This window comes from Oncorhynchus kisutch, linkage group LG4, assembly GCF_002021735.2.
Source record: "Oncorhynchus kisutch isolate 150728-3 linkage group LG4, Okis_V2, whole genome shotgun sequence".
Lineage (NCBI taxonomy): Eukaryota > Metazoa > Chordata > Actinopteri > Salmoniformes > Salmonidae > Oncorhynchus > Oncorhynchus kisutch.
In genome coordinates this window covers 17501-44358 of record NC_034177.2, presented here as the reverse complement: position 1 = coordinate 44358, position 26858 = coordinate 17501, and the positions used below count along the sequence as shown (strand labels likewise).

The following is a 26858-nucleotide window of genomic DNA, read 5'->3' as shown; positions in this document are numbered from 1 at the left end:
ATCCACAGCTCAATCCAAAATGCCTTTCCTTTGAACTGAAACAGAGGCTCCTTTTGTAAGGGAAGCCCCTCCCATCATAACATAATTAACACTAATTAATTAAGCAATTACCTATTCAAAGCCTACATTTTCCATTCAGCTAAACATAATTAATTATATTCACTGCAACATGTTTTTTCAAGACAAAATAGACCAATATAGCATTTACAAAATCACATCACTACTGACATAGTGTCTTTCAATATGCCATTTACATTATCGAGCCATTCGGGACAGGCACTACAAAGTCAGCCCGATTCCCTTAGCTCGGGTCCTTATCCAGCATACCAGGAAGCTACAGCACTGGAGAGAGGAACAGAACCAAACAAACAACGCGCTCATCCTTAACATTGATAAGTGTAATAAATGTTGCTTAAAACTTCTTATGGCTGGGGGCTGAATTGAGTAGCTTGGATTAATAATGTGTCCAGAGTAAACTGCCTGCTACCCAGGCCCAGTTGCTAATATATGCATATTATTATTATTATAGGATAGAAAACACTCTGAAGTTTCTAAAACTGTTTGAATGATGTATGTGAGTATAACAGAACTCATATGGCAGGCAAAAACCTGAGAAAAAATCCAACCAGGAAGTGGAAAATCTGAGGTTTGTAGTTTTTCAAGTCATTGCCTATCAAATATACAGGGTGAATGAGAGTTTGAGTAAGGGGTCTGCCAGAGTGCATAAGCTGATCACGCCTTCACGTGAGAGCGACCTGCGTTCCATTGCAATTCTAAAGACAAAGGAATTCTCCCCTTGGAACATTATTGAAGATTTATGATAAAAACATCCTAAAGATTGATTCTATACATTGTTTGACATGTTTCCATGAACTGTAATATAACGTTTTGAACTTTGTCTGAACTTTCGACTGGACTTGCACGCACCTAGTGAGTTTGAATTTGTTTACTAAACACGCTAACAAAAGGAGGTATTTGGACATAAACATCCTGTGGCGGACTGCAATAGCATCGAATAGTCCCCGTGATATGCAACTGTTCAGGGAAGTCCGGAACCAATACACGCAGTCAGTCAGGAAAGCTAAGGCCAGCTTCTTCAGGCAGAAGTTTGCATCCTGTAGCTCCAACTCCAAAAAGTTCTGGGACACTGTGAAGTCCATGGAGAACAAGAGCACCTCCTCCCAGCTGCCCACTGCACTGAGGCTAGGTAACACGGACACCACTGATAAATCCATGATTATCGAAAACTTCAATAAGCATTTCTCAACGGCTGGCCATGCCTTCCGCCTGGCTACTTCAACCTCGGCCAACAGCTCCGCCCCCCCCGCAGCTCCTCGCCCAAGCCTCTCCAGGTTCTCCTTTACCCAAATCCAGATAGCAGATGTTCTGAAAGAGCTGCAAAACCTGGACCCGTACAAATCAGCTGGGCTTGACAATCTGGACCCTCTATTTCTGAAACTATCTGCCACCATTGTCGCAACCCCTATTACCAGCCTGTTCAACCTCTCTTTCATCTCGTCTGAGATCCCCAAGGATTGGAAAGCTGCCGCAGTCATCCCCCTCTTCAAAGGGGGAGACACCCTGGACCCAAACTGTTACAGACCTATATCCATCCTGCCCTGCCTATCTAAGGTCTTCGAAAGCCAAGTCAACAAACAGGTCACTGACCATCTCGAATCCCACCGTACCTTCTCCGCTGTGCAATCTGGTTTCCGAGCCGGTCATGGGTGCACCTCAGCCACACTCAAGGTACTAAACGATATCATAACCGCCATCGATAAAAGACAGTACTGTGCAGCCGTCTTCATCGACCTTGCCATGGCTTTCGACTCTGTCAATCACCATATTCTTATCGGCAGACTCAGTAGCCTCGGTTTTTCGGATGACTGCCTTGCCTGGTTCACCAATTACTTTGCAGACAGAGTTCAGTGTGTCAAATCGGAGGGCATGCTGTCCAGTCCTCTGGCAGTCTCTATGGGGGTGCCACAGGGTTCAATTCTCGGGCCGACTCTTTTCTCTGTGTATATCAATGATGTTGCTCTTGCTGCAGGCGATTCCCTGATCCACCTCTACGCAGACGACACCATTCTATATACTTTCGGCCCGTCTTTGGACACTGTGCTATCTAACCTCCAAACAAGCTTCAATGCCATACAACACTCCTTCCGTGGCCTCCAACTGCTCTTAAACGCTAGTAAAACCAAATGCATGCTTTTCAACCGGTCGCTGCCTGCACCTGCATGCCCGACTAGCATCACCACCCTGGATGGTTCCGACCTAGAATATGTGGACGTCTATAAGTACCTAGGTGTCTGGCTAGACTGCAAACTCTCCTTCCAGACTCATATCAAACATCTCCAATCGAAAATCAAATCAAGAGTCGGCTTTCTATTCCGCAACAAAGCCTCCTTCACTCAAGCCGCCAAGCTTACCCTAGTAAAACTGACTATCCTACCGATCCTCAACTTCGGCGATGTCATCTACAAAATGGCTTCCAACACTCTACTCAGCAAACTGGATGCAGTCTATCACAGTGCCATCCGTTTTGTCACTAAAGCACCTTATAAAGCTCTAGTCGGCTGGCCCTCGCTACATATTCGTCGCCAGACCCACTGGCTCCAGGTCATCTACAAGTCTATGCTAGGTAAAGCTCCGCCTTATCTCAGCTCACTGGTCACGATGGCAACACCCATCCGTAGCACGCGCTCCAGCAGGTGTATCTCACTGATCATCCCTAAAGCCAACACCTCATTTGGCCGCCTTTCGTTCCAGTACTCTGCTGCCTGTGACTGGAACGAATTGCAAAAATCGCTGAAGTTGGAGACTTTTATCTCCCTCACCAACTTCAAACATCAGCTATCTGAGCAGCTAACCGATCGCTGCAGCTGTACATAGTCTATTGGTAAATAGCCCACCCTTTTCACCTACCTCATCCCCATACTGTTTTTATTTATTTACTTTTCTGCTCTTCTGCACACCAATATCTCTACCTGTACATGACCATCTGATCATTTATCACTCCAGTGTTAATCTGCAAAATTGTAATTATTTGCCTACCTCCTCATGCCTTTTGCACACATTGTATATAGACCCCCCCCTTTGTTTTCTACTGTGTTATTGACTTGTTAATTGTTTACTCCATGTGTAACTCTTTGTTGTATGCTCACACTGCTATGCTTTATCTTGGCCAGGTCGCAGTTGCAAATGAGAACTTGTTCTCAACTAGCCTACCTGGTTAAATAAAGGTGAAATAAAAAAAATAAAAAAATGATGGACTTTATCGAACAAAACAAACATTTATTGTGGAACTGGGATTCCTGGGAGTGCATTCGGATGAAGATCATCAAAGGTAAGTGAATATTTATAATGCTATTTCTGACTTCTGTTGACTCCACAACATGGCGGTATATCTGTTTGGCTTGATTTGTTGTCTGAGCGCTGTACTCAGATTATGGCATGGTGTGCTCTTTCCATAAAGTTTTTTTGAAATCTGACACAGAGGTTGCATTAAGGAGCAGTGGATCTAAAATTCCATGCATAACAGTTGTATCTTTTATCACTGTTTATTCTGAGTATTTATGTATATTCATGTGGCTCTCTGCAAAATCACCGGATGTTTTGGAACTACTCAACATAACATGTCGATGTAAACTGAGATTTTTGGATATAAATATGAACTTTATCGTACAAAACATACATGTATTGTGTAACACGAAGTCCTATGAGTGTCATCTGATGAAGATCATCAAACGTTAATGATAAATTTTATCTCTATTTCTGCTTTTTGTGACTCCTCTCTTTGGCTGGAAAAATGGCTGTGTTTTTCTGTGACTAGGCAGTGACACAACATAATCGTTTGGTGTCCTTTCGCTGTAAAGCCTTTTCGAAATCGGACACTGTGGTGGGATTAACAACAAGTTTATCTTTAAAAAATGGTGTAAAATACTTGTATGTTTGAGGAATTTTAATTATGAGATTTCTGTTTGAATTTGGCGCCCTGCACTTTCACTGGCTGTTGTCATATCGATCCCGGTAGCGGGATTTCAGCCATAAGAAGTTCAAATAAAAAAGGAACCCTGTCTGTATATTCCTTTTACAATAACCTGTTGCTGACGGAAGGTAAGTGTGAAATGTATGTACTAAGATAGAGAAGTTAACTTGGGTGTTAGCCCACGCAGAGCAGGGATGCACAATGAATGTTTGTGTGCGTCAGTGTACCAAACACTGCCCGCGGCCAGTGACGGACTTTTCCGTCACATTACCTTCCTCCTATCCAGACGCGACCAGGTTCGGGAGCCGGGATATACTTTTCAGGGAAGTCAGGAACCAATACACACAGTCAGTTAGGTAAGCATTGGCTAGCTTTTTCAAACAGAAATTTGCATACTGCAGCACTAATTCCAAAATGTTTTGGAACACAGTAAAGTCCATGGAGAATAAAATTACCTCCTCCCAGGTGCCCACTGCACTGAGACTAGGAAACACTGTCACACTGATAAATCCACGATAATTGGAGAATTTCAATAAGCATTTTTCTATGGCTGGCCATGCTTTCCACCTGGCTACCCCAACCCCGGCCAACAGCTCTGCACCCCCCCGCAGCAACTGCCCCCCTCTCACTTCTCAGCTGCAAAATCTGGATCCCTACAAATCAGCTGGGCTAGACAATCTGGACCCTCTCTTCCTAAAATGATCCACCTCAATTGTTGCAACCCCTATTTCTAGTCTGTTCAACCTCTCTTTCGTATCATCAAAGATTTCAAAAAATTGGAAAGTGGCCACTCATCTCCCTCTTTAAAGGGGGAGACACTCTAGACCCAAACTGTTATAGACCTATATCCATCCTGCCCTGCTTTTCAAAAGGCTTCGAAAGCCAAGTCAACAAACAGGTCACCGACCACCGACCCACCCAACCTTCTCCGCTATAAAATCTGGTTTCCGAGCTGGTCACCTCAGCCACGCTCACGGTCTTAAACAACATAACTGCCATCGATAAAAGACAGTACTGTGCAGCCGTCTTCATTGACCTGGCCAAGACTTTCAACTCTGTCAATCACCGTAATCTTATCGGCAGACTCAATAGCCTTGGTTTCTCTAATGACTGCCTCGCCTGGTTCACTAACTACTTCTCAGATAGAGTTCAGTGTGTCAAATCAGAGGGCCTGTTGTCCGGACCTCTGGCAGTCTCTATGGGGGTGCCACAGTGTTCAATTCTCGGGCCGACGCTTTTCTCTGTATATATCAATGATGTCGCTCTTGCTGCGGGTGATTCTTTAATCCACCTCTATGCAGGCAACACCATTCTGTATACACCTGGCTCTTCTTTGGCAAACCTCCAAATGAGCTTCAATGCCATACAACACTCCTTCTGTGGCCTCCAACTGCTCTTAAATGCTAGTAAAACTAAATTAATGCTCTTCAACCGTTCGCTGCCCGCCCGACTAGCATCGCCACTCTGGATGGTTCCGACTTAGAATATGGACACCTATAAATACATTGGTGTCTGGCTATACTGTAAACTCTCCTTCCAGACTGACATTAAGCATCTCCAATCCAAAGTTAAATCTAGAATCGGCTTACTATTTCGCAACAAAGCCTCCTTCACTCATGCTGCCAAACATAACCTCGTAAAACTGACTATCCTACCGATCCTTGACTTCTGCGATGTCATTTACAAAATAGCCTTCAACACTCTACTCAGCAAATTAGATGCAGTCTATCACAGTGCCATCCGTTTTGTCACCAAAGCCCCATATACTACCCACCACCGAGACCTGTATGCTCTCGTTGGCTGGTCCTCTACATATTCATCGCCAAACCCACTGGCTCCAGGTCATCTATAAGTCTATGCTAGGTAAAGCTCCGCCTTATCTCAGCTCACTGGTCACCATAGCAACACCCACCCATAGCACACGCTCCAGCAGGTATATTTCACTGGTCATTCCCAAAGCCAACACCTCCTTTGGCCGCCTTTCCTTCAAGTTCTCTGCTGTTGGAGACTTATATCTCTCTCACTGACTCTAAGCATCAGCTGTCAGAGCAGCTTACGGATCGCTGCAGCTGTACACAGCCCATCTGTAAATAGCCCATCCAACCAACCACCTACCTACCTCATCCCCATATTTGTTTAATGTTTTTCTGCTCTTTTGCACACCAGTATTTCTACTTGCACATCATCATTTGTACATCTATCACTCCAGTGTAAATTGCAATTATCTCGCCACTATTGGCCTATTTATTGCCTACCTCCTTACTTCATTTGCACACACTGTATACAGATTATTCTATTGTGTTATTGACTGTTTATCCCATGTGTAACACTGTTGTTTTTGTCGCACTGCTTTGCTTTCTTGGCCAGGTCGCAGTTGTAAATGAGAACTTGTTCTCAACTGGCCTACCTGGTTAAATAAAGATGAAATATAAAACGTAAAAATATGTATATATTCTTATTCCATTCCTTTACTTAGATTTGTGTGTATTAGGTAGTTGTTGTGGAATTGTTAGATATTTCTGAACTGTCGGAACTAGAAGCACAAGCATTTCCCTGCACTCGCAATAACATCTGCTAACCAATAACATTTGATTTGATTTATTAGGAGAACCCTTTGAAGAACCATTTTTGGTTCAAGGTAGAGCCCCTTTTGCTCCAAGTAGAACCCCGCCGGGTTCCATGTTGTACGCTTTCCACAGGGAAATGGTTTTATCAGCAACCAAAAATAGTTTTCCTATGGGGACAGCCAAAGAACCCTTTGACAACCCTTTCTTCTAAGAGTGAAATACGTTTTAAGACTTTTTTTCAGGTAGATGTTTTTTTTTAAACAGCTTTTCATCTATTTGACCAAAAATCAAAGCCATTACTTACACCAAATGTTTTAGATGGAAAATAGTTGAAAAATGGTTTTATGCTTTAATTTCCCCAAAATATAGACTTTCATTTGACGTGCTCCTAGTCTATGAACTTCAAGTGTTGGTGCTCATGGCTCCATTTACATGTAAATTACTTATGGTGACTCACCACACAGAGGGTGTGCCTCCTCACCTTACCCGCGACTGGGTAAGCACTCGCCAAGTCCCTCCAGGTGATCTTACAAGCAGGAGTCTCAAAGCTCACGCTACTCATCCCCATCACACAGACTGCACTTGGACAGCAGGACCGTAATGCACAGTATCAGGAAACGGACAGTAGCTGACATTTGGGAGCTCTTTTAGCACAATAGGTCCAATCTTCTCATAACAACAAGAAAAAACCCATGCAGTGCGTTGATTCATGTGATAATGGAAGTAACAGCAGTTAATGCCTTACTTGACACAGGCTCAGGTACCTCTATTCCAGATCATTTCAGTCAGTCTATTTCAGCTTGCGTTCTTGCCCCCCAGTGCTCCTAGTCCTCCTAGGCCCCCTAATCCTTCTAGGCCCCTGTCCCACTCTGACCCTCAAGTCCCTTCAGTTCCCCTCTTAGTCCCCCACTGAGTATAGTGACAGACTGTTGAGTATAGTGAAAGTCTACTAACTGAATATAGTGACAGTCTTCTGAGTATAGTGACATTTTCATTCCCCATTCACATGAGTAAAACAACATCGGTGGAACACCGCATCAAAAACAGGTAACACCACACCTCCCCAGCTAGGCAGGTCATCTTGCTAGCAGAATGTGGCAAGCTACTAAAACAGGATGTGATTGAGAAATCCCATAGTCCAAGTGTCAATGCCTATGGTATTAGTGAAGAAAGAGGATGAAACCTACCGTTTCTGTGTGGATTAAAGATGCCTTAATAACCTCTTAGTGCGGAAATCCCGTTAAAACGGGATCAAATTTGTCAACTTCCGGTGAAATTGGAGTGTGGCAAATTCAAAATACAAATTCGTAATATTCAACATTCATGAAAATACAAGTGTCTTACATCGTTTAAAAGCTTAACTTCTTATTAATCCAGCCGCTTTGTCATATTTCAAAAAGGCTTTACGGCGAAAGCATACCATGCGATTACCTGAGGACAGCGCCCCGCATACAAAAGCATTACAAACATTTTCCAAACAAGCAGAGGCATCATGAAAGTCAGAAATAGCAATAAAATAAATCACTTACCTTTGAAGATCTTCCTTCGATTTGCAATCCCAAGGGTCCCAGCTACACATCAAATGGTCCTTTTGTTCGATAAAGTCCTCCCTTATATATAGTTGGCACGCTTGATTCAGTAATCCACCTGTTTCCCTCGTTCAAAATGCATACAATGGAATCCCAAAAGTTACCAATAAACTTCGTCCAAACAAGTCAAACAACATTTCTAATCAATCCTCAGGTACCCTAATATGTAAATAAACGATAAAATGTAAGACGGAGAATAGTATGTTCATTACCGTTGATGAATAATGAAGTGAGCGTCCTCATCCACGGGCGCCACAATACTACAGTCAAAATGGGAGTCACCTAGAAAAACTACAAATTCTATTTTTCAGAAAAGAAGCCTAAAACTCTTTATAAAGACTGACATCCAGTAGAAGACCTAGGAACTGCAATCTGGGAGGTATTCCTTTGATTTTCCCAATAACAAGGATTTGAAATGGCAGACACCTCCGGATGGATTCACCTCTGGTTTCAGTTCTGTTATATCAGTTCTGTGATACTCACAGACATTTATTTGAACAGTTTTAGAAACTTCAGAATTTTTCTACCCAATACTACCAATTATATGCATATCCTAGCGTCTGGGCCTGAGTAACAGGCAGTTTACTTTGGGCACGTCAGTCATCCAAATTTCCGAATACTGCCCCTGGCTCTCAATATGTTTTTAAGGCTGTCATAATCAAGGACTCCTATCCTTTACTCAGGGTGGATGACACGTTGCACAGACTATCTGATGTATAAAAAATCAGCATGCTCGACCCCACTTCTGGCAGATTCCCCTCCATCTAGACGCCAAAAAAAACCTGTGTTCTCAACAGGAACTGGTTAACAGGTGGGGAACTATTGCAATGAGCATCACCAATGCCCCTCCAAGCTTTCAGAGAGTGATGGAACTGGCTTTCTGTGGATTGCATTGGAGTATCAGCATTATACATGGATGACATCATTGTTTAGAGTGCAGACTTTGAGCAGCATTTTCAACATCTCAGGTCAGTGTTGGAATTGGTTCAGAGCAGCTGGATTGAGGTTGAAACCTTCCTAATGCCACCTGACTAAAGCCTTTGTCATTTTCTTGGGACACCTTGTCTCCAAAGATGGGGCAACCTAACCCTTCCAACACGGAGAAGCTACATTAATGGCCAATCCTGCCAAGGGCTCCTCCAACACCTATGGCAACTCTGCTGTAGAGGAGCGTACACCACTGATTACCCCAAACCTCCATATCCAAGCTGATGACTGGGGCCTACAGGAAGCACAACAGATAGAGCCTAATCTACAGAGTGGCTAACCGATGGACAGAAACCGTCTCAAAGGGAAATTCACAATGCTTCCTCTTACATACAAGTTGCGGACTCAGTTTATTTGCCTTGTGGTTGAAGTTGGCCTCCTTTGGAACATGTGATACATTATGCCAGTCACACACTCAATGTAGCAAAGAGCAAATGGTCTACATTTAACTGGGCACAGATGTCAATTCAATGTATATTCCACGTTGGTTGAATGTAAGTTCATTGACCTTCCTGATCCAGTGTTACGGCCCCGCTCCACTAAATTAACTGATGAGTGACCACTCTATTTTCGTCAGCTCACTTCAAACCCCTGCCCCTCCCCTGTCAGCCCTTTTTGAGGCCCTTGTTTGGAAAAAAAGAGTGCCCCGTCTTAATTAGACAGGCTCTGTTATGACTTAGTACTGGTATGTTTTGTACTTTGCCTATTTGGGAGAATGTCACTGGTTTTTATGGAAATGAGGACATTTATTTATGGGAGGATGATCTGTAAGAGTATTACGGATTACAAAGGGAAACACAGACGCCGAGCTACCCAGTGATGCGAGACTAACAGATGAGCTAAATGCCTTTTATGCTCGCTTCGAGGCAAGCGATACTGAAGCATGCACGAGAGCACCAGCTGTTATGGACTGTGTGATAACGCTCTCGGTAGCCAATGTGAACAAAACCATTAAACAGGTCAACATTCACAAAGCCCCTGGGCCAGACGGATTACCAGGACGTGTACTCAAAGCATGCGTGGACCAACTGTCAAGTGTCTCCCTGACCGAGTCTGTAATACCAACATGTGTCAAGCAGACCACCATAGTCCCTGTGCCCAAGGAAGCGAAGGTAACCGGCCTAAATGATTACCGCCCCGTGGCACTTGCGTCAGTAGCCATGAAGTGCTTTGAAAGGCTGGTCATGGCTCACATCAGCAGCATTCTGCTGGATACCCTAGACCCACTCCAATTCGCATACCGCCCCAACAGATCCACAGATGACGCAATCTCAATCACACTCCACACTGCCCTTTCTCAACTGGACAAAAGGAACACCTATTTCAGAATGCTGTTAATTGGCTACAGCTCAGCGTTCAACACCATAGTGCCCACAATGCTCATCACTAAGCTAAGGACTCTGGGACTAAACACCTCCCTCTGCAACTGGATCCTGGACTTCCTGATGGGCCTCCCCCAGTCTACCACACTGATCCTTAACACTGGGGCCCCTCAAGGGTGTGTACTTAGTCCCCTCCTGTATTCCCTATCCACCCATGACTGCGTGGCCAAACACAACTCCAACACGATCATTCAGTTTGCTGGCAACACATCAGCGGTAGGCCTGATCACCGACAACGTTGAGACGGCCTATAGGGAGGTGGTCAGAGAAATGGCAGTGTGCTGCCAGGACAACAACCTCTCCCTCAATATGAGCAAGACAAAGGAGCTGATCGTGAACTACAGGAAAAGGCAGGCCGAACAGGCCCTCGTTAACATCGACAGGGCTGTAGTGGAGCGGGTCGAGAGTTTCAAGTTCCTTGGTGTCCACATCACCAACAAACTATCATGGTCCAAACATACCAAGACAGTTGGGAAGAGGGCACAACAAAACCTTTTCCCCGTCAAGAGAATGAAAAGATTTGGCATGGGTCCCCAGATCCTCAAAAGGTTCTACAGCTGCAACATCGAGATCATCCTGACTGGTTGCATCACCGCCTGGTATGGCAATTGCTCGGCATCTGACCGTAAGGTGCTACAGAGGGTAGTGCGAACGGCCCAGTACATCACTGGGGCCAAGCTTCCTGCCATCCAGGACCTATACAATAGGCGGTGTCAGAGGAAAGCTCATAAAATAGTCAAACTCCAGTCACCCAAGGTATAGACTGTTTTCTCTGCTACAACACGGCAAGCGGTACCGAGCGTCAAGTCTGGAACCAAAAGGCTCCTTAACAGGTTCTACCCCCAAGCCATAAGACTGCTGAACAGTTAATGAAATTGCCACCAGGCTATTACATTGATCCCCTCAATTTGTTTTGTACACTGCTGCTACTCGTTGTTTATTATCTATGCATAGTCACTTCACCCCTACCTACGTGTACAAATGATCTCTAACCTGTACCTCAACACACTGACTCTGTGTATATATATATATAGCCTCGTTATTGATATGTTATTGTGTTACTTTTAACTTTAGTTTATTTGGTCAATATTTTCTTAACTTTTCTTGAACTGCACTGTTGGTTAAGGGCTTGTAAGTAAACATTTCACAGTAAGGTCTCCACTTGTATTTGGTGCATGTGAAATACAGTTTGATTTGATATATAAAATGTATATTGATATGTGTGATCGTAACATGATTTTGTGACAACAATATCATGTGACTTTATCAAGTGTCCACCACATAAATATATGATGCTTGCATCTGTTTATGTACTGTACATGTGCACTTCACTCAGGTTTCAACTCTGGTTGCATGGCCTTAACTTATGTATGGAATACTAAGTGCGTGTGTAACAGTATATAAAGTACGCTAATATACTTGTGTGAAGGCATTTGGGCAGTGGTCAAAAGTACTTAAGTAAAACTACTTTAAAGTACTACTTAAGTATTTTGGGGGAGTATCTGTACATTACTTTACTATTTATATTTTTGGCAACTTTTACCTCACTACATTCCGAAAGAAAAGAATGTACTTTTTGCTCCATACATTTTCCCTGACACCCCAAAATACATTTTGACAGGAAAATTGTCCAATTCACACACTTATCAAATTGTATTTGTCACATGCACAGTGAAATGCTTACTCACAAGCCCTTAACCAACAATGCAGTTCTAAGAAAATTCCCCCCCCCCCCAAAAAAAACAGTAAGAGATAAGAATAACAAATAATCAAAGAGCAGCAGGAAATAACAATAGCGAGGCTATTTACAGGGGGTACCGGTGTCGAGGTAATTGAGGTAATATATACATGTAGGGAGTTATTATAAAGGGGCTAGGACCATTCCCCCCAGAAATGTCCGGAAACTTGCAGGTGCCTTGGTGGAAGAGTGGGGTAACATCTCACAGCAAGAGTTGGCAAATCTGGTGCTGTCCATAAGGAGGAGATGCACTGCAGTACTTAATGCAGCTGGTGGCCACACCAGATACTGAGTGTTACTTTTGATTTTGACCCCCCCCTTTGTTCAGGGACACATTATTCTATTTCTGTTAGTCACATGTCTGTGGAACTTGTTCAGTTTATGCCTCAGTTGTTGAATCTTATGTTCATACAAATATTTACACATGTTAAGTTTTCTGAAAATAAACACAGTTGACAGTGAGAGGACATTTCTTTTTTATTTTACTAGGCAAGTCACTTAAGAACAAATTCTTATTTTCAATGACGGCCTAGGAACAGTGGGTTAACTGCCTGTTCAGGGGCAGAACGACAGATTTTGTACCTTGTCAGCTCGGGGATTTGAACTTGCAACCTTTTGGTTACTAGTCCAATGCTCTAACCACTAGGCTACCCTGCTGAGTTTATACGTATACGTGTCCCCTCACTTCTAAAACCAAAGTTGCGCACCTGGTCAGAGGCCGTAGACTTAGAAAGCATTAGCCACTGATGCTATAGTTAGTACCTAAATAGCTACGTTAGCAACCTAGCTATCCAACTAGCTAGCTAAGTACCAGTGTTGTACAACTATTCTCAGCGATGTGACGCTACACAAGCACCACAACAGATATTGCGATGAACGAGATGCAAAACTCAGCGCTCACAGTCACACACCGTATCTGCGCATGTGCACGAGTTCCCTTCCCTAGCTAAATTGTTTGGTGTTTTTGCAAGTGGTTTTACCTACGTTATTTGAATTCTCCAAGTGTCTGAGACTTTGACAACTTGAGCTCCATTGGTTAGGTGGTAGCTAGCTAATTTAATATTAGCTGGCTAGCTAACTATGTTTAGACATAAGTCTGCCTAACATTACTTCACGTTGCTTAGGCCTACAGCCTGTTTTAAGTGTATTTGCAACAGACCACCAAACTTAATGCAGGCATAGGGTGCTAATCAAATTGAGGTTTAGAAACAAAGGTACAGCACATTTAGAAACTAAGGTTCAGATTACACATAACATTTACAGTGAGATAACAGAGACTGCTGTCAGCATGTTGTTATACTGAGAACTGGCCTATGTGAAGCTAGCCACAATAATGATTAGCCAGCCACAATAGTTGGTTTTACGGTTTGCCTTCAAAATAAAATTCCCTTAGTCAAACTGATGCAAACTGATTCAAATTGTGGCATCGTGCCATATTTCAGCCAAATAATCATAAACAAGATTGGAATACTATAATATAATTGTGTTTATGTACATAATGTGAAATGTTTTATTGTGAAATACTATCAATACTCCTCATGCACCTTTTCAGGAACTACTAACACTTTTGCCATCTTATAACAACTGCTCAACTCCAACATTTACCAACAATGAACAACAGTGCCTAGCTTGAGCCCTGGCATTGTTACTTGCAGCTTTAATTGTGATCAAAGTGGAAGAACATGTGAATACAAGAGATTACGCCTGACAATTCAGGTAACACACGAACAGTGCTATAAATAATCTTCCACTAGGAATTGACAGGTGCCCGACCTTATTAATAGATTTGTTACATTTAACATGTTTGTCATTTAGCAGAGGCTCTTACCCAGAGCAACTTGCAATTAGTGCATTCACCTTAAGATGGCTAGGTGAGACAGCATCACAATCGTATCAAGTACATTTTCACTGAACAAAGTGTTTATCAGCAAAGTCCCACTGACTTGTGGGAAAAGAGAAGGGCCTCAGGGGTGTTGTGAGTTTTTTTTACAATATTGCAGAGAATGCTGGGTTACTTCTAAGTAACTCTGGTTTACTCTTAAGTGATCATCTTCGACATTGTGACCTCACATTATAGAGCTTTGAATTGGTGTGAATTGAGGCCTGCCTGTACAGTCTGGAATTATTGACACCGTTGATGTAAAACATTTTAATACTGAGATTTATTGTCTGCTTGGACTTAAGCGATAAGTATCGTTGTGTTAATCATTTTGTAGGCAGTCGTGTTCTTTTGTTGAATCCATTTGCAATTTTGACAGTGTAATATAGTGCCTTCAGAAAGTATTCATACACCTTGACTCATTCCACATTTTGTTGTGTTACAGCCAGCAGCGTACCACCCTGCATCCCAATGCTGGCTTGCTTCTGAAGCTAAGCAGGGTTGGACCTGGATGGGAGACCAAATTCTGATGGAAGTTGTGTTGGAGAGCCAGTGAGAGGCACCCTTTCCTCTGATCCAATTTTTTTGGTATATATATATATATATATAAAAACGTCCCAACGCCCCATGGCAGTTTTTGGGGACATTGCCCTGTGTAGGGTGCCGTCTTTCGGATGGGACGTTAAAAGGGTGTCCTGACTCTCTTTTCTTTAGGGTGATTTTTAGTCATTCAGTTATTGTCACTCTTGTTTTTTATCCTCTTATGTTTGTTGTGTAGTAAATATTTCAGTTTTTATTTTATTTTTTGTATTTTCCAGTGAAGCACGTTGTGCAAAAGTTTCTAAACATGTTTTTACTCTGTCATCATGGGGCTTTGTGTGTAGATAGATGGGTGAGATTTCATTTTTAGTTTTTGTATTAATATAATTTAACCTTTATTTTACCAGGTAAGTTGACTGAGAACACATTCTCATAAATCTTCATTTGAATAACTTTTCTCACCTGGATTGTACAATATTTGAACATTATTATTTAAAAAATAATTTAGAAACTCTGTCAAGTTTGTTGTTTATCATTGCTGGACAGCCATTTAAGTCTTTCCACAGATTTTCATGCCGATTTTAAGTCAAAACTATAACTAAGCCACTCAGTAACATTCAATGTTGTCATGGTAAGCAACTCCAGAGGATATTTGGCCTTGTCTTTTAGCTTATTGTCCTGCTGAAAGGTGAATGTGTCCCAGCGTCTGTTGGAGTGCAAACGTAAGAAGGCAGAGCAGCGCTTTATTATAGACAGACGTCTCCCAATCTTAGCTACTACTGCATCAAAATGTTTTGACCATGACAGTTTACAATCTAGGGTTACTCCAAGCCGTTTAGTCATCTCAACTTGCTCAATTTCCACATAATTTACTACAAGATTTAGTTGAGCTTTAGGGTTTAGTGAGTGTTTTGTTCCAAATACAATGCTTTTAGTTTTATTCCTTGCCACCCACTCTGAAACTAACTGATGTTGAGTGTTGCAGTCATTTCAGTCGCTGTAGTAGCTGACGTGTATAGTATTGAGTCATCCGCATACATAGACACTCCGGCTGTGGCACTTCATTATTAAACATTTTAAAAAGCAAGAGGGCTAAACAGAAACCCTGAGGAATTCCTGATTCTAACTGGATTATGTTTGAGAGGCGTCCATTAAAGAACACCCTCTGTGTTCTGTTAGACAAGTAACTCTTTATCCACATCATAGCAGGGGCTATAAACCCATAACACATACGTTTTTCCAGCAGCAGACTATGATCGATAATGTCAAAAGCTGCAATGAAGTCTAACAAGACAGCCTCCACAATCATTTTATCATCAATTTCTCTCAGCCAATCATCAGTCATCTGTGTAAGTGCTGTGCTTGTTGAGTGTCCTTCCCTATAAGCAAGCTGAAAGTCTGTTGTCAATTTGTTTATTGTGAAATAGCATTGTATCTGGTCAAACACCATGTTTTCCAGAAGTGTATGAATGGTTGGTAACAGGCTGATTGGTCGGCTATTTGAGCCAGTAAAGGGGGTTTTACTTTTCTTGGGTAGGGGAATGACTTTAGCTTCCTTCAAGATCTGAGGGCACACACTCTCTAGTAGGATTAAATTGAAGATATGTCAAATAGGAGTGGCAATATCATCCGCTATTATACTCAATCATTTTCCACCCAGATTGTCAGACCCTGGTGGCTGGTCATTGTTGATAGACAACAATAAATTTTCACCTCTTCCACACTGACTTTACTGAATTCAAATGTACAATTCTTGTCCTTCATAATTTGGTCCGATATACTTGGGTGTGTAGTGTCAGCATTTGTTGCTGGCATGTCATCCCCAAGTTTGCTTATCTTGCCAATGAAAAAGTCATTAAAGTAGTTGGCAATATCAGTGGACTTTGTGATGAATGAGCCATCTGATTCAATGAATGATGGAGCCGAGTTGGCTTTTTAGTAGCATTATTTATATAATTTCTTTGTTTCATAGCATAGTTTTTTAATTTAGATTATTCACATGATTTCTTAATTTGCAGTACGTTTGCCAATCAGTTGGGCTGCCAGACTTAATTGCCATGCCTTTTGCCTCATCCCTCTCAATAGTTTCTGAAGGCACTGTTGTTTTGATGAATGTATTTACATTTTGAAAACACATTTACTGTTCTTTTTTCAAAAGGTCAGAGTTCGGTGCTTTGTGAAGTCTGTTTTGAAAATTGACAACATTGTTAAAAAAATGCTTGTACGCGATTGAGAAAAAGTGAAGGTCAGAATAGACACACTTATGCCACACCTCAATTTCTGTGATATCCACCCCAAACTGTTAGCTGGCTCGCACATGCGTTGCCCCATGCTTCAGTTCAAGGTCAGAATAGAGAAAGGGGGATAAAAAGGGTATTAAGTTCCATTTATGCATCTGAATTCCCCCATAGAAGGATGGTACAACAGACAATAATATACATTAAGATGAGTTGTACATTGAATACGTTTGCCTTTCCACATATGAATGTCTTTCTATGATGAATTCTAATAAACAGAGACAACTTAAAAGACCGATTAAAATAGAGGCTCCATGAGATAATAGAGATTACACAGTACTGCCTGCCAAACAGAAACCCTCTGCACTTTAACAGGTCCATGCTCTTTGAGCTCTGCAGGATAACATTTATCTGTCAACATCAACAGTAGTCAGCTGATTCAACTACTCATTATATGAACAAAGATAAACGCAACATGAGCTAGAATCAAAAATCCCAGAAATGTTCCATATGCACAAAAAGCTTCTTTTGATTTGTGCACAAATGTTTACCTCCCTGTTAGTGAATATTTATCCTTTATCAAGATAATCCATCCACCTGACAGGTGTTGCATATTAAGAAGCTGATAAAACAGCATGATCACTACACAGGTGCACCTTGTCCCGGGGACAATAAAAGGCCACTAAAATGTGCAGTTTTGTTACATAGCACAATGCCACAGATGTCTAAAGTTGAGCGAAAGTGCAAATGGCATTCTGACTGCAGAAATGTCCACCAGAGAATTGAATGTTCATTTATCTACCATAAACCGCTTCCAATGTTGTTTTAGAGAACTTGGCAGTACGTCCAACTGGCCTCACAACATTTTTATTTATATAACCTTTAACCAGGCAAATGTTTTATTTACAATGATGACCTAGGAGCAGTGGGTTAACTGCCTTGTTCAGGGGCAGAACGACAGATTTTTACCTTGTCAGCTCGGGGATTCAATCTAGCAAACTTTCGGTTACTGGCCCAACACTAACTTCTAGGCTACCTGCCGCCCCAGCCAACCACATGTAACCACGCCAGCTCAGGTCCTCCACATCCGGCTTCTTCATCTTCGTCTCAGGGAAGCTCATCTGCGTGCTCGGCGTCCTCATCCGGATCTTGACATGACTGCAGTTCAGCATCATCGAGCAGTTTGCTGATGTCAATGTTGTTAACAGAGTGCCCCATGGTGGCGGTGGGGTTATGGTATGGGCGATATCCTAAGGCCTATTGTCATGTCATTTATCTGCCTCCGTCACCTCATGTTTCCGCATGATAATGCATGGCCCCATGTCGCAAGGATCTGTACATATTTCTTGGAAGCTGAAAATGTCCCAGTTCTTCCATGGCTTGCATACTCACCAGACATGTCACCCATTGAGCATGTTTGGAACGCTTTGGATCGATGTGTACACCAGTGTGTTTCAGTTCCTGCCAATATCCAGCAGCTTCGCATTGGTTTTGAAGCGGAGTGAGACAACATTCCACAGGTCACAATCAACAGCCTGATCAACTCTATGCGAAGGAGATGTGTCGCTCTGCATGAGGCAAATAGTGGTCACACCAGATACTGACTGGTTTTCTGATCCACATCCCTACCTTTTTTTTTACGGTATCTGTGACAAACAGATGCATGTCTGTATTCCCAGTCATGTGAAATCCATAGATTTGATCCTAATGAATATTTTTAAATTGACTGATTTCCTTAAAGTTTACCTCAGTAAAATCCTTGAAATTGTTGCGTTTATATTGTTGTTCAGTTCAGTGTATAATTGAGTGGAAAACATTCACTAAACTACAACTGACAACAATTGCTGACAGAATCATTTTCTCAGTCTGCGTTTAATGACGGAGTTAAACATTGATTTGATAGCTATTTACTGTATTGTACCTCAAATGTAAATAAAAACTAAAACTCACACAGGTGATATAAGTCTTCAGTAAGAAACGCTAGGCCTCCTGCAGCTCCTGGATCAAATGGCCACAGATGAAACGCTTCACTGCTGCTGTTCAATCACTGTCAACCCCAGTCAGACCTCTTATACCTGTTAAACTATAGTCCTCGTGAATGATTGACTAGATATAATCTTTCACCTCACCTGGGACTGGCTGAGCCATCAATAAAGTCAATCTTTGGTACTTACCTGCTGTAGTCTTCCTGTAGGTCTCCTCATGCACTCTGTAGATAGTGTGTCATAGTGGCAGGGCTATTCTTCAGAACTACCTGAACAGGTCGTTAACCCACTGTTCCTAGGATGTCATTGAAAATAAGAATTTGTTCTTAACTGACTTGCCTAGTTAAATAAAATAAAAATATATATACACACTCTAATAGGCTATGGTCGTTCTCATACAAAAAAACATACCCTCAATGACTAGCTAATGTGTACTTTACCCATTACATCTTTATATATTGCAAATAAAATGTAAAAACAGGTATAATAAACATATATATATATATATAGAGTACAGCGAACATAAAGTGCTGTTCCATTTCACTTTGGCCATTGTTGTGGGCCTGCCTCAAATAGGCTATTTCATGTGGTGGTGGGGTGGAGCAGCAGCTGGTAGACCATGCTCCCTCTAATGTAGACTGATTGGAGGAAGCATGCTGGCTGTGTTGAGATGTATGGGTTTGCATTCTACACATTCTACACCATACCATTTTTATATACACTGCTCAAAAAAATAAAGGGAACACTTAAACAACACAATGTAACTCCAAGTCAATCACACTTCTGTGAAATCCAACTGTCCACTTAGGAAGCAACACTGATTGACAATCAATTTCACATGCTGTTTTGCAAATGGAATAGACAACAGGTGGAAATTATAGGCAATTAGCAAGACACCCCCAATAAAGGAGTGGTTCTTCAGGTGGTGACCACAGACCACTTCTCAGTTCCTATTCTTCCTGGCTGATGTTTTGGTCACTTTTGAATGCTGGCGGTGCTTTCACTCTAGTGGTAGCATGAGACGGAGTCTACAACCCACACAAGTGGCTCAGGTAGTGCAGCTCATCCAGGATGGTACATCAATGCGAGCTGTGGCAAGAAGGTTTGCTGTGTCTGTCAGCGTAGTGTCCAGAGCATGGAGGCACTACCAAGAGACAGGCCAGTCCATCAGGAGACGTGGAGGAGGCCGTAGGAGGGCAACAACCCAGCAGCAGGACCGCTACCTCCACCTTTGTGCAAGAAGGAGAAGGAGGAGCACTGCCAGAGCCCTGCAAAATGACCTCCAGCAGGCCACAAATGTGCATGTGTCTGCTCAAACGGTCAGAAACAGACTCCTTGAGGGTGGTATGAGGGCCCGACGTCCACAGGTGGGGGTTGTGCTTACAGCCCAACACCGTGCAGGACGTTTGGCATTTGCCAGAGAACACCAAGATTGGCAAATTCGCCACTGGCGCCCTGTGCTCTTCACAGATGAAAGCAGGTTCACACTGAGCACGTGACAGACGTGACAGAGTCTAGAGACGCCGTGGAGAACGTTCTGCTGCCTGCAACATCCTCCAGCATGACCGGTTTGGTGGTGGGTCAGTCATGGTGTGGGGTGGCATTTCTTTGGGGGGCCACACAACCCTCCATGTGCTCGCCAGAGGTAGCCTGACTGCCATTAGGTACTGAGATGAGATCCTCAGACCCCTTGTGAGACCATATGCTGGTGCGGTTGGCCCTGGGTTCCTCCTAATGCAAGACAATGCTAGACCTCATGTGGCTGGAGTGTGTCAGCAGTTCCTGAAAGAGGAAGGCATTGATGCTATGGACTGGCCCGCCCGTTCCCCAGACCTGAATCCAATTGAGCACATCTGGGACATCATGTCTCGCTCCATCCACCAACGGATGGATGCTTTAGTCCAGGTCTGGGAGGAGATCCCTCAGGAGACCATCCGCCACCTCATCAGGAGCATGCCCAGGTGTTGTAGGGAGGTCATACAGGCACGTGGAGGCCACACACACTACTGAGCCTCATTTTGAGTTGTTTTAAGGACATTACATTAAAGTTGGATCAGCCTGTAGTGTGGTTTTCCACTTTAATTTTGAGTGTGACTCCAAATCCAGACCTCCATGGGTTGATAAATAACATTTCCATTGATCATTTTTGTGTGATTTTGTTGTCCGCACATTCAACTATGTAAAGAAAAAAGTATTTCATAAGAATATTTCCTTCATTCAGATCTAGGATGTGTTATTTTAGTGTTCCCTTTATTTTTTTGAGCAGTGTATAATAGAGACAGTAAATCTAGCTCGTCTGTCATAAAATAGAGACAGTTTCTCTAGCCGGTCTGTCATAATATAATAGACAGTAGATCTAGCTGGTCTGTCATAATATAATAGAGACAGTCGATCGAGCTGGTCTGTCATAATATAATAGAAACAGTAGATCTAGCTGGTCTGGGATTGAACCAAGGACCTCATACATAAATAGCATGCACTCCCCCTCTGAGCTTCTATTCCATTTTATTTGCAGATAAAATGCTATATGAATACAATGTACTTTTTATATACACCACTCCATTCAAACTACAATGAAATGATAGCAGATAATTTTTAATACAAGTATGGACAGTCATCGAACCCATCATGAAAATGATGCAATTGAAGTTGGCAACCATGCCACTTCTGTTCTATAAATGTACGAACAGGGATTGAACACGTTCTTCAGATTACAAGAGCAAAAGATTCAGCACATCTCTGTTTCCTGCTGAGAATTTCAACATTCTGGAAAGTTGGAGATGGGTCATTGCAAAAGTTTTGATGGAGGAGCTGGGGATTGAACCAGGAACTCATACATGCAAAGCATTTTTTTTACACATTTATTTTACTAGGCAAGTCAGTTAAGAACAAATTCTTATTTTCAATGACAGCCTAGGAACAGTGAGTTAACTGCCTGTTCAGGGGCAGAACGACAGATTTGTACCTTGTCGGCTCAGGGATTCAAACTTGCAACCTTTCAGTTACTAGTCCAAAGCTCTAACCACTAGGCTACCCTGCCGCCCATGCGCTCTACCACTGAGCTACATACCCTTTCTGGGAATGGAAGTTTCACCTTTATTTAACCAGGTAAGCTAGTTGAGAACAAGTTTTCATTTACAACTGCGACCTGGCCAAGATAAAGCAAAGCAGCGCAACACAAACAACAACACAGAGTTACAGATGGAATAAACAAGCGTACAGTCAATGGCACAATAGAAGAAAAAAAAGAAAGTCTATACAGTGCGTGCAAATGGAGGTAAGGCAATAAATAGGCCATAGTAGCGAAGTAATTACAATTTAGCACATTAACACTGGAGTGATAGATGAGCAGATAATGATGTGCAAGTACAAATACTGGTGTGCAAAGAGCAGAAAGTGAATTAAAACAATATGGGGATGAGGTAGGTAGATTGGGTGGGCTATTTACAGATGGGCTATGTACAGCTGCAGCGATCAGTTAGCTTCTCAGATAGCCAATGTTTAAAGTTAACAGTGTTGTCAACACCTCAGTAAGGAAAGTAGCTATTGGCTGTCCTAAATGTCGCTAAATGATGTCATCACCTAATTTGCATAATTATCCATGTGCATGTAATTGTGATGGACACTGTAGGAGTGAGGAATAACATCGTGGAAGAGACACAAAGTGAAAACACCCTAACTATGTTTAGAACTACAAATGAATTTCTTCTGTCGATTCTTGTTTTTTTATGTCACAATTCCAACCCACCTCCTTTATCCGGCGGGCTTGGGACCAGATAAAGTGACCCAAAAGAGATACCTGGCGGAGCTACTTAGTTTTTCATTACATTTTTTATTTTATTCTTGGTTTTGTGTTTTTCAGTTTAGTTTTCTTAATTTGGTTTGATTTTTAACCTTATGATCCACTTAGGAGCTTACAAGTCACAGTAAAACATTAAACATTTTTAACCTTAACATTTAAAAAAAAGAAATGGTATACAATCTACAATCTAAATGGACTAAAAAGAGACAATAGAAAAAACTGTCAATGGCAATGTGAGAAAATTACGGTAACTAGTCTGACTAATTCAGTTAATTTATTTTAAATTTTTATGTAAACCAGGGCGGGATCAGCCAGCGGCGGCTTCCCGCATGTGCGATTAATTTGCAGTCTGAAAGCGCAGGGGTGGAAAATCTTCTGCTCTGACTGCAGCTGGGAGGGACTGCTGCGCGAGGACTGGGCCGCCTGTGAGTGCTCTGGCATGGGGATGGGGCCCACGCCAGCACCTGCTGCTCGTTGAGAAGAGTAAGAATGATACGTGTGCTACGGGTTGGTGTTGTTATCGTGACCAGTGAGCTGAGATAAGTCGGAGCTTTACCTAGTATAGACTAAAAACATGATCTGGAGCCAGTGGGTCCGGCGACGAATATGTTGCGAGGGCCAGCCGACTAGAGCATACAGGTCGCAGTGGCCATATCAACACAATTGACCTTTTCTTTACACTGTTCTAATGAAAGTACAATTCCATAATATCAGCTAGCTTCCATAAACGTCGAACAAGAATTGAACTCATCAGTTTACAAAAACAGATGACTTGGCACATCTATTTCCTTTTTTTACACATTTATTTTACTAGGCAAGTCAGTTAAGAACAAATTCTTATTTTCAATGACAGCCTAGGAACAGTGAGTTAACTGCCTGTTCAGGGGCAGAACGACAGATTTGTACCTTGTCGGCTCAGGGATTCAAACTTGCAACCTTTCAGTTACTAGTCCAAAGCTCTAACCACTAGGCTACCCTGCCGCCCATGCGCTCTACCACTGAGCTACATACCCTTTCTGGGAATGGAAGTTTCACCTTTATTTAACCAGGTAAGCTAGTTGAGAACAAGTTTTCATTTACAACTGCGACCTGGCCAAGATAAAGCAAAGCAGCGCAACACAAACAACAACACAGAGTTACAGATGGAATAAACAAGCGTACAGTCAATGGCACAATAGAAGAAAAAAAAGAAAGTCTATACAGTGCGTGCAAATGGAGGTAAGGCAATAAATAGGCCATAGTAGCGAAGTAATTACAATTTAGCACATTAACACTGGAGTGATAGATGAGCAGATAATGATGTGCAAGTACAAATACTGGTGTGCAAAGAGCAGAAAGTGAATTAAAACAATATGGGGATGAGGTAGGTAGATTGGGTGGGCTATTTACAGATGGGCTATGTACAGCTGCAGCGATCAGTTAGCTTCTCAGATAGCCAATGTTTAAAGTTAACAGTGTTGTCAACACCTCAGTAAGGAAAGTAGCTATTGGCTGTCCTAAATGTCGCTAAATGATGTCATCACCTAATTTGCATAATTATCCATGTGCATGTAATTGTGATGGACACTGTAGGAGTGAGGAATAACATCGTGGAAGAGACACAAAGTGAAAACACCCTAACTATGTTTAGAACTACAAATGAATTTCTTCTGTCGATTCTTGTTTTTTTATGTCACAATTCCAACCCACCTCCTTTATCCGGCGGGCTTGGGACCAGATAAAGTGACCCAAAAGAGATACCTGGCGGAGCTACTTAGTTTTTCATTACATTTTTTATTTTATTCTTGGTTTTGTGTTTTTCAGTTTAGTTTTCTTAATTTGGTTTGATTTTTAACCTTATGATCCACTTAGGAGCTTACAAGTCACAGTAAAACATTAAACATTTTTAACCTTAACATTTAAAAAAAAGAAATGGTATACAATCTACAATCTAAATGGACTAAAAAGAGACAATAGAAAAAACTGTCAATGGCAATGTGAGAAAATTACGGTAACTAGTCTGACTAATTCAGTTAATTTATTTTTAATTTTTATGTAAACCAGGGCGGGATCAGCCAGCGGCGGCTTCCCGCATGTGCGATTAATTTGCAGTCTGAAAGCGCAGGGGTGGAAAATCTTCTGCTCTGACTGCAGCTGGGAGGGACTGCTGCGCGAGGACTGGGCCGCCTGTGAGTGCTCTGGCATGGGGATGGGGCCCACGCCAGCACCTGCTGCTCGTTGAGAAGAGTAAGAATGATACGTGTGCTACGGGTTGGTGTTGTTATCGTGACCAGTGAGCTGAGATAAGTCGGAGCTTTACCTAGTATAGACTAAAAACATGATCTGGAGCCAGTGGGTCCGGCGACGAATATGTTGCGAGGGCCAGCCGACTAGAGCATACAGGTCGCAGTGGCCATATCAACACAATTGACCTTTTCTTTACACTGTTCTAATGAAAGTACAATTCCATAATATCAGCTAGCTTCCATAAACGTCGAACAAGAATTGAACTCATCAGTTTACAAAAACAGATGACTTGGCACATCTATTTCCTTCTTAAAAAGTGGGAGTTGTGTAATTTAAGAACTAAATATACTCAGAGAATTAACTTCAGACAAATGGCATTTTCTTCAAAGTCCTCCAGTGAAAGAACCTCTCCATGGTACAAGCTATAATTCCATAAGGCACAGATGGGATTTCAACCCATGATCTTTCGTTTACAAGACTGACGGCTTACCGCTTGGCCACCATTCCACTCTATGCTGCAAGTTATTTATTCACATTCTGGAAAGTAGTAATTGTGTAATGTGAAATTGGCACACAAATAAACTCAGTGGAGAACCTTGGGATTGAACCAAGGACCTCATACATAAATAGCATGCACTCCCCCTCTGAGCTTCGATCCCATTTTATTTGCAGATAAAATGCTATATTAATACAATGTACTTTTTATATAGGGTTAGGGTTAGCTTCAATAAGTGACAGACGAATCTGATGTGCACTGGCACAGGCAACCCCTTTGGGATAAATGGTAAGACGTATGTATAATATACTTTAAATTACTAAAAAAAGCTATCAAAAGAAGACCAGAATCAGACATTAAAATAGGGCTTAGGTTAAGAGACAGAAATTCTAAACTAAGAATAGAGGCCAAGTGCCAAGGTGAGAGAAGTTCGGCGTTTTGATGACTGAATTTTCGTTTTTTTTTGGTAGCCAAAAGTGATGAACAAAACGGAGCGAGTTCTCATACACAAATAATCTTTTTGGAAAAACTGAACATTTGCTATCTAACTGAGAGCCTCCTCATTGAAAACATCCGAAGTTCTTCAAAGGTAAATTATTTTATTTGAATGCTTTTCTTGTTTTTGTGAAAATGTTGCCCGCTGAATGCTACGCTAAATGCTACGCTAGCTATCAATACTGTTACACAAATGTTTGTTTTGCTATGGTTGAAAAGCATATTTTGAAAATCTGAGATGACAGTGTTGTTAACAAAAGGCTAAGCTTGAGAGCTAGCATATTTATTTCATTTCATTTACGATTTTCATGAATAGTTAACGTTGCGTTATGGTAATGAGCTTGAGGCTGTATTCACGATCCCAGATCCGGGCTGGCTAGTATCAAGAGGTTTTAAACCCCCCGATAGAACCACCTTCTCCACTGTCGGGTGTTGTGCCAATTTTTCTAGCCCTAGTAGCTATTTCCCGGGTGAAATGGCTGATACTCAGGCTAAAAGTGCTTTCAGCAGAATTCAACCTCTTATTAGATTTGGTACAAATAGCAGGCCAAACTATCCCTCTCAGCACTGCCTGGACTGCGCAAAAATGCAAATTGATTTCCGTTTGAGTTATATTAGGTTTTATTTTCATCGTAACAATGTTACAATGTTACAGCTGTGTTGCACTGCAACAGTTTAACACACCCGTCCCTATAAATGCAAAGCCAGTAGGATCTATCGGAGAAGCAAGGAGTCCTGGTCTGAGGCAACAATTGGCAACAAGAAAGGACAGTCTCTTCCTACTGTGGGCGTCCCATGCTGCAGGAGCCTGCTTCCCACTTCAGAACAGTTTGCACATATATTATGCCAAAATGTTGACATTTTTTGCTGTGGGCACAGTGATTAGTAATTCAAATTACTGTGAATTACCCCTTGTGTTTGCTGTTCAGTGAGGGAGGAAATTA

At 42.1% G+C, this 26858-nt stretch overlaps 1 protein-coding gene across 1 annotated transcript in view; it reads right to left on the bottom strand.

The window, feature by feature from the left end:
* Positions 1–18960, bottom strand: part of LOC109876561 (claudin-34-like) — a 28532-nt gene extending 9572 nt beyond the window's left edge. The window contains exon 1 of the mRNA XM_020468968.2: positions 18861–18960. The gene's annotated coding sequence lies outside the window, so the exon portion shown is untranslated. The remainder of the gene's footprint in view (positions 1–18860) is intronic.
* Positions 18961–26858: the final 7898 nt, after the last annotated feature.